Source organism: Scyliorhinus torazame, chromosome 6 (assembly GCF_047496885.1).
Source record: "Scyliorhinus torazame isolate Kashiwa2021f chromosome 6, sScyTor2.1, whole genome shotgun sequence".
Lineage (NCBI taxonomy): Eukaryota > Metazoa > Chordata > Chondrichthyes > Carcharhiniformes > Scyliorhinidae > Scyliorhinus > Scyliorhinus torazame.
In genome coordinates this window covers 305107475-305122449 of record NC_092712.1, presented here as the reverse complement: position 1 = coordinate 305122449, position 14975 = coordinate 305107475, and the positions used below count along the sequence as shown (strand labels likewise).

Here is a 14975-nt window from a genome sequence, read left to right as displayed (position 1 = left end):
CTGTGGCTGCGTGGGTCTCACCCCCACAACACAAAGAGGTGCAGGGTAGGTGGATTGGCCACGCTAAATTGCCCTTTAAAAAAAGGTGAGGAACAAGGTAGGGCCTTCATGACTAACCTCAGCCGCTGTAGGGATTGAACCCATACTGTTAGCGTCACGCTGCATCATGAGCCAGCAATCCCGCCAACTGAGCTAAGTCTGCTTGTTAACCAATTGCTGCTGTCTGCTGGATATTAGCAGAATTTGGCTGTGGTCTTTACCTATTTAACAGTGATCACACTTTAAAGATAATTCATTGGTTGTGAAGCTCGCTCGGACATCCTGTGGACACATTAAAGTGATACATAAATGCAAACTCTTAATGATTCTCATTGACTGTTTACTACTTAATTACTTTGCTTTCGATTGATTTAATCCAATTGTAGACAGGGTGTCACTTGCAATGGCTTCCTGCTCCTTCAGGAGGATATCCTCTGGGATTCTCCTAAGGATCTATCCTTGGCCCCTTTCTATTTATCAGCTACATGCTGCCCCTTGACGACATTAAAGATTTAAGGCAGAGATGAGGACATTTATTTCTCTCTCAGAGGGTCGTGAGTCTGTGGATCTTTCTCCCCCTAGCCGAGAGAGTGGCAGAGGCAGGGTCATTGACTATTTTTAAGGCTGCATTAGATAGATTCTTGACTAACAAGGGGATGAAAGATAAGGCCCAGCTCTACCTTGCCACCATCTTTCACAACTCCTCCACTGGTTTCCAATCGGACTGCTTCTCCGACATCCCGTATCGGATAACCAGATATTTCCTCAGGTTAAATATTGAAAAGATTGAAGGCACAGCTTTCCGTCCTCAAACTACGCTCCCTAGCTACCGACTCCATCCCTCTCCCTGGCAACAAGCTGAGATTCCGCCAACCTGTTCACCGCCTTGCCGTAACATTTGATGCCGAGATTCTGAACTCATAAACGTGCCGCCATTGAGCCCACACATTTCCAATTCTGTAACAGCTCCTGACTTCGCCCATCACAGTCCATCTGCTGCTGAGACCCTCACCCATGCCTTTGTTACCTCTGGACTCGACTATTCCAAAGCACTCCCCGCTGGCCTCCTACATTCCTCCCTCTGTACACTGGAGGTTATCCAAACTGCTCGTGTCTTACTATCATACAAAAGAGGAACAGGAGTAGGCCGGCCATTCTGCCCCTCGAGCCTGTGCCACCACCCAATAAGATCACTGGGTGTTTAGAATTCCACATTCCCACCTACCCCCAATAACCTTCGAACCCTCGCCTAACAACAATCTATCTACCTCTGCCTTATAAATATTCAGTGCCCACCCCCCCCCCCCCCGCCCCCCCCCCCCCCCCCCCCCCCCCCCCGCCACCTTCTGAGGCAGCGAGTTCCAGAGTCGCACAACCCTCTGAGATAAAAGGTTTATCGTCCTCTTGGGCCTAAAAAAGGCAACCCCTAGTTCTTAACTTGCAGCAAGTCCTGTTTCCCTATGACCTCACTAACCTCCATTGGCTCCTGGTCAAGCAATGTCTTGATTTTAATATCCTCAAAGTTGTTTTCAATTCATCCCTTGGATTTTCTCCTCCCCATCTCTGTAATCTCCTCCAGTCCCAAGCCCCTCTGCGATAAGCGTGCTCCGCTTAACTCTAGACCTCTTGCGCAGTCACATTTTAACCGGTCCATCATTGGTGGCCGTGTAGTTTCCTATTGTTCCCAAGCTCTGGAATTTCTTCCCTGCACCTCTCTTTCTCCCTCGAAGACCCTCCTTAAAAACCTACCTCCTGGACCAAGTTATGGCCATCTGCCACATCTGTTGCTCAGCGCCACATTTTGTTTAATCATTCTGATGTGAAGCAGCTTGGGACATTTCATTCTGAAGGCACTATTCTATAAATGCCGTCTTGTTGCTGTCTTCGTTCCGTCACTGTTTTGGTTCGGATTTGTTGCCATTTTACTTTTGAGCCGACCACAAAATGTGAATCAAAAATCATGACCCCCGGGTTAAGCAAGTGGACAATAATAATTTAATATATTTATTGCTATCCAGATATTTGTGCATTTTCAGAATTGATTTTATTGGTTCGTTAACATGGGGAAAAATTGGAACAACTTAGCTGATCTATCTTAATGATTTCAGCTCTTACACCTGGCGGTTTTGCTGAAGCTCTATTCAAGGCAGATATTGCAGGCCTAGCAGAAGGCCAAAACCCACACAGTCACAACAACAACTTGCATTTAGATTGCACCTTTCACATCCCAAGGTGCGTCACAGGAGTGACAATCAGTAATATCTGCCAATGGGCCACGTGGGGCAGGATATGAAGATAGGCGATCAAATGTTTGGTCAGGGGGATAGGTTTTAAGGAGCATTTGAAAAGAGGGAGAGGACGTGAAAAGATTTAAGGAGGGAATTCTGGAGCAGGAGGTCTCGGCCGCTGAATACACGGCTGCCAGGGGTAGAGCTTTGAAAATCGAGGAGCAACAAGACCTCAGAGGGTTGGAGAACTATGGGAGGTTACAGGGATAGGGAGTGGTGAAGCCAAGGAGGAATTTGGAAGCGAGGATAAGAACCTTAAAATCAAGTTGCTGTCCACCAGGAATCATATATTCTATATATATGGTATAGTATATAACATATACTTTATACATAGCAAGAGAACGCATTAGTGACAAGTTTAAATTTCACCATTTCTACTGGTGGAACTAATAATTGACGGACTTGAAAGACTCAGTGGCAGAATGAATTTTTAATGTTTTCATTTTTAAATGGTTGACCTTGTTACTACATCCTGGGCTAGTGGCCCTTGATTTCAGCCCCACAGACCCCGGAACCCCAACACAAGTGAATTAGCCAATAATTTATATAAAGTTTGCAGTCTTGACTTGATTTATTGACTACTCAATAAATTATAAATACCAGGTTTGTAGTTTGATCACAATAAATGTTTATTTATAACAGGAAAAAAGTTGAAATATGCAATCATTATAATGGACTAATGGCCAGTTACTCTACCACCACCTTTTACCGTCCCACCCTCTACCCAAACACACCCAATATGGACAAGCAGAGAGGGAGGGGTAAAAAGAAGAGGGATTAAGATGAAAAGAGAGAGAGGAGTGTCCTTGTTTCCAATGTTGAGCTTATTGCAACACGCTGTCCTCAAAGGGCGCGGAGTGACTGAAACCACCGGTTGGATTGCTAACGAGGATCTTCTGCCAGCAGCAGTCAGTCAGAACTCCCAGGCTGTAGGATTCCCTCTGGGAAGTCACATTAAGTTTTATTAACCTGGGCCTTCACTCAGGAGGATCCGCCTCAGGCCCGTTTAATTCCTACTTATTTCCAACTCCACCAGAACGACCAACAACCTTACTGAGATAAGAACAGGGTTCCCCGAATGATTTTTGAAAGTGTTTTTAAACGACTGACCCTGCCTGCAGCTAGTGGCTGGTCTGAATCCCCCCTATAGTTCAATCTGGCTGTGGAGAGAGCAATGGCGTGGGCAGCATTCTCCGTCCCACCAGCCCCGTTTTCCAGCGTGGTCCGCTCCCCACCGGCAGCAGGGTCCTCCGTTCCGGCAGCTGGCCAATGGGATTTCTCATTGTGGCCATCCCACACCGTCGGGATACCCCTGGGCGTGGGTGCGCCGCCGGCGAAGCGGAGGACCCTGCTGCTGGGAGAATCCCACAACTTTACTTTGGGCCTTCAGGAAGAATCCATTAGATGAGAGAAAGAGAGATCAGGCCCGTGACTCGCCAACTTCTGATCAAAATGAAAGTAAAACCCGGTCTCCCTGAAGAAGATTCCAAGGACAGCAGAACCAATCCCTGCCTCGTCCCCGAGACGAAGCCGGCTCTTGAGAATCGCTCATTGGCCATCGGCCAAGCCAGTTAAGTCCAGGTCATCACTGACTGGGGTCAGCACATCCTGCTGGAGTTTCTTGTTTATAAATTAAAGGTAAGCTGCTTGGTCTTAAAGGCATTAACCATCCATGGAAAAAAAAATAGCAATAGCAAACAGGTTAACAGAAATCAAAAGGAGAAACAGGGAACAGAGGGGTTAAACAGGAGGATCTGCAGTTCAGTTGTCTTCTGTGCATCATACAGACCACAGCATAGCGTAAAATCATCTTTAATTGACAATGCCCCGGTTACAGACTGTGACTGTGTTCTGATTACGATGCCGGCATTAACACGCAACCGGTCAGTCTTGCGACATTAAAAACTCTTCCACAAGACTGTTGAATTCTTCAGCAAACTGCAGATGTAGGTGGTGTTTTCCTTCTGCCATCAGGTGCAGTCTGTAGACAGAAACAGTAAAAAAAACCACAGAATCACAGTTAAGAGATGGCGAGTGTTTTTCAAGAATGAATTTCAAGAGAAATTTCAAGGGCTGGGAAAGAGGCCCTTTGTGGAATCCCAGAATAACCAGCCTCCCATCCAATTAAATCAACAACACAATGAACACAGCCTCACCTGGACCCCTTGATCTGCTCGTGCAGGTAGTCTGCGTGATCTCTAAGCAGCACAGCGTCTTTCTCTCCATGAACTATGAGTATCGGACATTTGACTTGCGGAAGAATATCTCTACAAATATTTCCTATTGCGGAAGCACACGTGAACAAAGTGAGTGTCACGATATCCATATTAACATATCATGGTGCAATCACACACACACTGATGGACAGGTAGACGGACCAACCAACACACACACAACATCACAGCCAATCACCAGTGAGAGCACACGCACTATAAAACAGGGAACACCACAGTTCCCGCTCATTCTAACAGGAGATAGCTCAGAGCACAGAGCTCACAGCGTGCCACTCAGACATACACCATGTGCTGAGTGCCTCACTAAGATAGTGCTAGGGCTGGGTCCACAGGTTAGCTGGTGAAGCACGAACCACAGCCAGAAGTTAATAGTTATTATTGTACAGAATAATAAAACAGAGTTGTACCATCTACAACCGTGTTGGTTCGTTTGTGTATCGGAACACCCAACACGACATGATACCAGGACTGGAAACTCGCCAGCGACTGTGAGACCTACCTGCAACTCTTCAGAGATCCGCCATCCTGCGCCATGGACACCATCAGCCCGCCGCAGCCGCTCCAAATCGCTGGAAATCTCGGCGTCAACTGGAAGCTGTTTAAACAGCGCTTCCAGCTCTTCCTCGAAGCCACAGACAGGGTGAATGCATCGGACACCAGGAAGATCGCCCTCCTCCTCTCCACGGCGGGGCAACACGCCATCCACATCTACAACTCCCTGGCATTCGCGGAAGGCGAGGACAAGACGAAGTACAAGACGGTCCTTCTAAAATTTGAGGAACACTTCAGCGTGGAAGTTAATGAGAGCTTCGAGAGGTACCTCTTCCAGCAGCGCCTGCAGGGTAAGGATGAGCCTTTCCAATCTTATCTGACACACCTCCGTATCCTCACGCAGTCCTGCGGCTATGAGGCCACTTCCGACTCCATGATTCGGGACCAGATAGTTTTTGGGGTCACCTCGGACACCCTATGCCAGCAGCTCCTCAAAATAAAGCGCCTCACCCTAGCCACCGCCATCGAAACCTGCGTCCTCCATGAAAACATGACCAGCCGGTACTCCTAATTCCAGGTGGCCGAATCGGCACGGCAGGGGTCCTACGAGGCCGAGTGGGTCCAGTCGATCGAGTTCCTCCCGGCCCGCGGCCCGGACGAGGGCGGCCATTTCGCACGCTTTCCGAGGCCTCCCGCGCTTGTACACGCCAAAAGAGGGGACGTTGACGCAGAGGGACGTGATGCGCAGGCGTGCTCTACACAGGACCGCACCGCGGCGGTGGCGCAACCAACGCCATGACGTCACAACGTGCGGCAACTGTGGATCCGCACACTTAAAGCGGCAATGTCCAGCCAAAACTCAACAATGCCTCCGCTGTGGCAGGATGGGCCACTACGCTGCCTGCTGTCGAGCAGCTCAACCTGCCAACTCTCCGCAATTCCGACAGCCTCGCAGGGACGTGCGGGCCATTCAGCCCACATACACCGAGTCATACACTGACGACGTACAGACCGGTGATACCGACGACCGGGAAGGCTTCCGCGTTGCGGTAATAGACAGGAACCGGATGTCCCCAAGTAGGACCCACCAGCTGATGCCAGTGCACAGCGTTAATCCGGGCGATGAATGGTGTGCCACCCTAACGGTCAACCGATCACCAATCACATTCCGCTTAGACACTGGTGCCTCCACCAGTCTTCTTGCATGGTCAGACTTCCACACCTTGAAGGTTAAACCACCGATTCTGCCATCCCACTGTCAGCTGGTTGATTATAACGGAAACGTTATCCTGGCCATGGGGTCCTGCCAGCTCGAGGTTGCACACAATTCATACACAGCCACACTGTCTTTTGAGATAGTTGGATCCTCGAAGGACTCCCTGCTAGGCGCACAGGCGTGCAAGATCCTCCACCTCGTTCAGCGGGTACACACTCTGTCTCCAGAAGGCACGTACGATTTCCCGGATGCAGACTTTAGGGCGCAGCTCCACTCGCTCCTCGCCCACAACCAGGAGGTTTTCGAGGGCATGGGCACACTGCCCTACACTTACAGAATACGGCTCAAACCGGACGCCACCCCGGTCATTCACGCACCTCGTAGGGTCCCAGCACCACTCAAGGACCGCCTCAAGCAGCAGCTGCAGGATCTGCAGGACCAAGGGGTGCTTTCCCGGGTCACGGAGCCAACGCCATGGGTCAGCTCCATGGTGTGCGTAAAAAAGCCCTCTGGCGAGCTCCGGATCTGCATCGACCCGAAAGACCTGAACAACAACATCATGAGGGAACACGACCCCATACCCAAACGGGAAGAAATCACGAGCGAAATGGCCCGGGCTAAAATTTTCACCAAGCTTGATGCCTCAAAGGGTTTTTGACAGATTCAACTGGATCAATCCAGCAGGAAGCTGTGCACTTTCAACACTCCCTTTGGCAGATACTGCTACAATAGGATGCCGTTTGGCATCATCTCGGCATCCGAGGTGTTTCATCGCATCATGGAACAGATGATGGAGGGCATCGAAGGGGTACGCGTCTATGTAGACAACATTATCATCTGGTCCACCACACCACAGGAGCACATCAGTCGTCTCCAGCGTGTCTTTGCTCGGATACGAGAGCACGGCCTGCACCTCAACCGAGCCAAGAGTTCTTTTGGCCAAACTGAGCTAAAGTTTCTGTGGGCCACATATCCCGGTCAGGGGTGCGGCCGGATGCCGACAAAGTGGCAGCTATCGCAGCCATGCCGCAGCCGGCAGACAAGAAGGCAGTGCTATGCTTTTTAGGGATGGTCAACTTCCTGGGGAAGTTTATTCCCAACCTGGCCTCGCACACAACGACTCTTCGCCATCTGGTCAAGAAGACAACGGAATTCCAGTGGCTGCCTGCACACCAGAAGGAATGGGAGGAGCTCAAGATCAAGCTCACCACCGCCCCGGTATTGGCATTCTTCGACACTACTCGGGACACAAAGATCTCGACTGATGCCAGCCAGTCCGGCATTGGGGCGGTACTCCTGCAACGGGACGACACTGCATCATGGGCCCCGGTCGCCTATGCCACGCGGGCCATGACCCCCACAGAACAGCGCTATGCGCAGATAGAAAAGGAGTGCCTAGGTTTGTTAACCGGAATCGACAAATTCCACGACTATGTGTGTGTATGGTCTTCCGCAGTTCACTGTGGAGACCGACCATCGCCCCCTGGTCGGCATCATTCAGAAGGACCTCAACGATATGACCCCACGCCTCCAGCGCATTCTTCTCAAGCTCCGGAGGTACGGCTTCCAACTTGTCTACACCCCGGGAAAGGACCTCATCATCGCGAATGCCCTGTCCAGAGCAGTGAGCACACCGCCCGAATCGGAGGGGTTCGTTTGTCAGGTCGACGCACAAGTAACCTTCACATCGGCCAATCTGCCGGCTACTGATGCACGTCTGCCCCACATTCGCCGTGAGACTGCGGCTGACCCCCTTCTACAAGGTGTGATGCGCCACATGACGGAAGGGTGGCTCAAGGGTCAGTGCCCACAAGTCTACAATGTCCGGGACGATGTGGCCGTCATTGATGGTGTCCTCCTAAAGTTGGACCGGATTGTGATCCCACACAGCATGCACCGGCTTGTCCTCGAACAATTGCACGAAGGCCATCTCGGGGTTGAAAAGTGCAAGCGGAGGGCCCGAGAGGCTGTGTACTGGCCGGGCATCAGCGACGACGTCGCCAACATGGTGCTCAACTGCCCCACCTGCCAAAGGTTTCAGCCGGCGCAACCCCCTGAGATACTTCAGCCCCATGAGTTGGTCACGTCCCCCTGGGCAAAGGTGGGTGTGGACCTCTTTCATGCGCTCGGCAGGGACTACTTCATTATAATTGACTATTTTTCAAATTATCCGGAGGTCATACGCCTGCATGACTTGACATCATCAGCTGTCATCAGAGCATGCAAAGAAACCTTCGCTCGCCATGGCATTCCGCTCACCGTCATGTCTGACAACGGGCCCTGTTTTGCGAGCCAAGAATGGTCTTCTTTTGCCGCTTCATACGGCTTCACACACGTGACGTCCAGCCCTTTACATCCCCAGTTGAATGGCAAGGCGGAAAAGGGTGTCCATATCGTGAAGCGGCTCCTCTGCAAGGCTGCTGATGCCGGATCTGACTTCTGTTTAGCACTGCTGGCCTATCGCTCGGCCCCACTGTCCACAGGCCTCTCGCCAGCCCAGCTGTTGATGGGTCGCACCCTCAGGACCACTGAGCCGTCCATTCATGTTCCTGAACTCGACCATGCTCCAGTACTGCGGAGGATGCAACAACAGCGTACTCAGCAGAAGGTGGCACATGACGCTCGGGCACCTCATCTTCCTGCCCTGGCGCCTGGAGACAACGTCCGCATACACCTACCGGAGGGTGGCTGGTCGGCAACCGCCGAGGTTCTCCGCCGCATGGCTCCCCGCTCGTTCCTGGTTCGCATGCCTGATGGCTCCATTCGCCGGCGTAATCGGCGGGCCCTTCAGCAGCTTCTGCGCTCGCTACGTGATCATGCCCCGGTGCCACGCCCTCCTGTTGTCCCTGATGTTGACTTTGTGGAGCTTCCTGCCACTCTACCTATTCCTCTCTCGCCCGTGGCCAGGCCCATTCCTCAGCCGGTGGATCCTGACCGACCCTTGAGGCGGTCAACCCGAATTCGTCGCCCACCTAATAGACTGGACTTATGAGCCTGCTTGCACATTGGACTCACCGATTTGTTGTGCAATAATGTTAACGTGTTTCTCTTTTTGTCGTTCCAGGAGTTCTCTTTCGATATTTGATGATTGCACTTGTTTTGTTTGTGGTACAACCTCGTTGCTATGTTGCACCTGACACCTTCCTATGTATATAGTTTAGCCTCATGTACATGTTGTAAATATTGCACACACATACTCAGATGCACTCAGTACACACCAATATGTATTACCATGTAGGCACATATTCTTGTGAAAAGGGGGGATGTCACGATATCCATATTAACATATCATGATGCAATCACACACACACACTGATGGACAGGTAGATGGACCAACCAACACACACACAACATCACAGCCAATCACCAGTGAGAGCACACGCACTATAAAACAGGGAACACCACAGTTCCCGCTCATTCTAACAGGAGATAGCTCAGAGCACAGAGCTCACAGCGTGCCACTCAGACATACGCCATGTGCTGAGTGCCTCACTAAGATAGTGCTAGGGCTGGGTCCCCAGGTTAGCTGGTGAAGTACGAACCACAGCCAGAAGTTGATAGTTATTATTGTACAGAATAATAAAATAGAGTTGTACCTGTTGGTTCGTTTGTGTATCGGAACACCCAACACGACAGTGAGTATGTGTCAGATGACAATGCAGAATTTTAAAAAGTACTCACGCTTTTTATGCTGACAGGTTCTCTCATATTCAAAACCAATTAAAAGATCCAGTTTTAGTGTTACTTTACAAATGTTTTGCACACAGCTTTTAATTATAGAATCATTATGGCACAGAAGGAGGCCATTAAGCCCATTGATGCGATGCCAGCTCTCTGTACTCAGGCCCATTCCTCCTGCTCTATCCACGTAACCCTTTAGTAAGTTTATTTATCTCAGGGGCCCATCCAATTTCCTTGGATTTCTCGCGAGTAGAAACTTGTTCAAAAAGTAACGGGCCTGTTCATGACACAGGCCGTTATTAACGTGAAAATCTCTCCGCAAACTCCGCGGATGGAGCAATACGCTGCGAGTTGGGAATCCCCAGAATTTGTTGCTTCCCCACAATCCTTCATCCAACTCCCCCCTGCCGTTACCGACCTGCTGAATTTGCACATTAACTTTCCATTAAACTTGCCACAAAGTTAAATCTGGTAATTATGAATGTAAATTTTAACAACATAACCATTACAGTTATAGAGGTCAACAGCATAGGAAAGGCCCTACGGCCCACCAGTAATAAAGACAAGTATACCATATGTCTTCTTAACTACTTTTTCCACCTACCCTGCTACATTAAGGGGCCAGTGGACATACTCACTAAGGTCCCTCTGATTCCCAGTGTTTCCCAGGGTCCTGTTTATCATGTATTCCCTTGACTTGTTTGTCCTGCCCAAGTGCATCACCTCGCACTTATCCGGATTGAATTCCAATTGCCACTGATCAGCCCGTATGACCAGCCCGTCTATACCCGCCTGTAATCCAAGGCTATCCTCCTCATTATTTACCACCCACCAATTTTCACATTATCCGCGCACTTACTGATCAACCCTCCTACATTCATATCTAAATCAGAACAAATGCAAAACAAGGCAGCAGCACGGTTCAATTCCCGTACCAGCCTCCCCGAACAGGCACTGGAATGTGGCGACTAGGGGCTTTTCACAGTAACTTCATTGAAGCCTACTTGTGACAATAAGCTATTATTATTATTGTTATTATTAAATCATTTATATAATCCACAAACAGCAAGGGCCCCGGCACTGATCCCTGTGGGACCCCACTGGACACAGGCTTCCAGTCAGAAAAACACCCCTCGACCATCACCCCCTGCTTCCTGCCACTCAGCCAATTTTCGATCCAATTTGCCTCGGATCCCATGGGTTCTTACCTTCGCTATCAGTCTCCCATGTAGGATCTTATCAAAAGCCCTTCTGAAGTCCACGTAGACTACATCAAACGCATTGCCCTTATCTACACACCTGGTCACCTCTTTGAAAATGGTGAGACATGACCTTCCCTTAACAAAACCATGCTGACTGTTCTTGATTAATCCCTGCCTCTCCAAATGCAGATTAATTCTGTCTCTCAGAATAGTTTCCAATAGTTTTCCCACCACTAAGGTTAGACTGACTGGCCTGTAGTTTCCTGGTTTATCCTTTCCTCCCTTCTTGAATAATGGAACCACACTGGCTATCCTCCAGTCCTCCAGTATCATTCCTGTGGCCAGGGAGAAATTGAAAATTATTGCCAGCGATCCTGCTATTTTCTTGCTTGCCTCACTCCAACAGCTTGGGATACATTTCATGTGGATTTATTGACGTTGAAGCCTGCCCAGAGCACTCAGAACCTCCTCTCTATCTATGTTAATTTCTTTAATTTTATCACAATCCTTCTCCCTGATTTCTATACCCACACTGTCCATCTCAGGAGTGAACACAACACAAAGTATTCATTTAGAAACCTACCTACGTCCCCCAGCTCCACACACCAATTACCCACCGTGGACCTTAATGGCACCACTCTTTCGCTAGTTATCCATTTACGCGGCGATATCCACGGCCCATAAATGAATTTTAAAAAAGAACTCAGAAGACAAGTGGTAACTGGGAGTTTGGGGATTCACACCAGAAGAAAAGGAAGTGTCCACATTATGAGCCCCATGCCAGCAATGGAGGGGTTACTCCTTTGTTCTCAAGTCTAGAATAGGATTCTAGCTAATGGCATCCTGGCACAAGGTTAATTCATGACTAATGCTATGGGTCTCACAAGAGACCAGAATCGCACCAGTATTTCTGCTGAATATAGTTGAAATCAAGTAAGTATTGGGTTTTGTACCGAGGAGATATGTAGAGATGACACACACCAGGTTTTATGTGTGAACAGGATTTTCTTACCAAAGTTTTTAATAAAATTCTCTGCCGCTACAAGCTTTCCTCCAGTTTCTCTGTAACCATACCCAGAGGCTTGACTAATAGCACACAGCGCAGAGAACAGTCAACAGGCACACACAATCAAATATCAAAAAGCTGAACACATCTTTTCCCCTTTGTAAACATGATCAACATCACGGTGACTCGCGATCAAGCATCTTACGTTTCACTTCATCTCGTCATCCAGCCAATAAGCATTGGCGCTGAGCAAATGTTTGAGCTGCTTTGGTCCTGATAGAGATGATAGGGGATTGTGGTCACGATTTGGCCATTTGATGGGAAGCTAACCTGCAACGTCAAATCATGTTCCCTTGTACCTGTTTGCGTGACAAAGTACACTTTTGCTTTACCTTGCCACTTTGCGATTTCTGCTACTTTCGCCCTGATATTCGCATTGGACAGCAGTGAACGGCTTATGTATGGTCAGCAGCGTATGAAACATACGACCAGTCATATCATCTGCCAATGTATTTCTGGTCAAAGACTCAGCGATAGATCGATATGCGCGTAATAGGGTTTGAATGGATTGTCCTTGATTAGCCTGTTGAATTGTTCGACACCACCATACAATTGTGGGTTGCAGCGCGAGGTCAGATGGTTGTGAATTCTGCAGCTCGCTAGGAACTCTGTGAACTGACCAGAAACAAACTGCGATCCATTGTCTATAGTGATCGTTTCCGGCAAACCCCACTTTGTAAAGAACGTGGCTCAAATGGATGGCACAGTAACACAGTGGTTAGCACTGCTGCCTCACAGCGCCAGGGACCCAGGTTCAATTATGGCCTTGGGTGACTGCGTGGAGTTTGTACGTTCTCCCCATGTCTGTGTGGGTTTCCTCCGGGTGCTCCGGTTTCATCTCACAGTCCAAACAGGTGCAGGTTAGGTGGGGCTAGGGGGATAGAGTTGGGGAGAGTGCATTGCTAGGGTGCCCTTTCAGAGGGTCAATGCAGACTCGACAGGCCGAATGGCCTCCTTCTCCACTGTAGGGATCCTGTGAATTCTGACCTTTGTTTTTTCTGAATGTATTTCATTCTTCCAAACATAATGAAAAAGTACAATGACATAAATAATCCAGGGAACACTCTCCCCAACTCTCAGTTTTACAGTCTGCACAAGTGTTCCCCCTTTTTCACGCCCCCGCAACGAACAATTCCTCGAACATTTGAGGGAGGTAATGGAGAGTATAAGAGGGTGAAGTCGGGGAAGGCCCCAGGGCCGGACGGTTACCTGGCGGAATCTTATAAGGAGTTAGCGGCGGAGCTGGCACTACACCTACTGGTGGCATTTAGTGAGGCGCTGGAGAAAGGGGAGAAAGGAAAAGTATCCTCATAATCACTGTCCTCGAAATGTCTGCCCGCAGGAACAACCCCCACAGCGCCTCAAAGCCCTCCGCTGAACCCCTCAATTCAAACTTAATTTTCTCCAACCGAAGTAAGTTGTAAAGATCGCCCAGACAGGCCACCACCCCCAGTGACGAGGTCGACCGTCACTCCAGCAAAATACTTCACTGGGCCAGAGAGGCGAAGGCCACAACATCGGCCTTCCCCCCTCCATCAGCTCTGGCATTTTCGATATCCCAAAATTTGTCACCATCGGGTCTGGCCGGACCTCCTCCTGCACATTCTTTGCTAGCGTTCAGAACACTCCCGCCCAATATCTCTCTAACTTCTCACAGTCCCAGAACATAGATTTCATAGAATTTACAGTGCAGAAGGAGGCCATTCGGCCCATCGAGTCTGCACCAGCTCTTGGAAAGAGCACCCTACCCAAGGTCCACACCTCCCCATAACCCAGTAACCCCACCCAACACTAAGGGCAATTTTGGACACTAAGGGCAATTTATCATGGCCAATCCACCTAACCTGCACATCTTTGGACTGTGGGAGGAAACCGGAGCACCCGGAGGAAACCCACGCACATACGGGGAGGATGTGCAGACTCTGCACAGACAGTGACCCAAGCCGGAATCGATGGATATACGCGTATGCGCGTGGTTTGCTGGTCTTCATCCACACTTCTCACACTCATCTGTCACTCCCCTGGAAGAACCCACTCATCCTCGCCCGAGTCATGTGCAGCCTATGTACCACCTTAAACTCTATCAAACTCATCCTCACACACGAGGAGGTCGAATTCACCCTACGCATTGTCTCACTCCACATTCCCCCACATATCTCCCCTCCCAACTCCTCCTCCCATTTCTCCTTGATCCTCACACTTGCGTACCCCCCTGCTCCCCCAGCCACCTATACATGTCCCCAGTCCTACCCTCCCCGTCCACATCCGGAAGCAGCTACCCACATTCTAACGGGTCCTTCCCTTTCTTTGGTATTAGCGTAATCATCGCCTGGGCCGTTGCCTTCGGCAGCTCCCCCTTCTCCAGCGCCTCACTAAATGCCACTAGTAGGTGTGGTGCCAGCTCCGCCGCTAACTCCTTATAAAATTCCGTAAGGTAACCGTCCGGTCCTGGGGCCTTCCCCGACTTCATCCCTCTTATACTCTCCATTACCTCCCTCATACTGTGTACGTTCCATTGGCTGCAGAAAAATACTTTTTGCTGTACTTCGGTACATGTGACAATGTGCCAATCCAAGAACTCCGATCTCCATGCGCCTTGAACAAGATAATCTCTCCCCGAACCACCGCCTTCAATGTCTCCCAGAATGTGGTCGCTGATAACTCCCCATTTTGGTTCAACTCCCGGTAATCCTTAATCACTGCCTGCCCCTTATCGCAAAATCCCTGGCCCGCTAACAGCCCCGTGTCGAACCTCCA

General features: G+C 49.7%; 1 long non-coding RNA gene across 1 annotated transcript in view; it reads right to left on the bottom strand.

Annotated features, from left to right (window-relative positions):
- Positions 1-4123: 4123 nt before the first annotated feature.
- The window catches only part of LOC140425559 (uncharacterized), a 28957-nt gene continuing 18105 nt past the window's right edge, over positions 4124-14975 (bottom strand). The window contains exon 4 of the long non-coding RNA XR_011947886.1: positions 4124-4308. This is a non-coding gene — a long non-coding RNA (uncharacterized lncRNA). The remainder of the gene's footprint in view (positions 4309-14975) is intronic.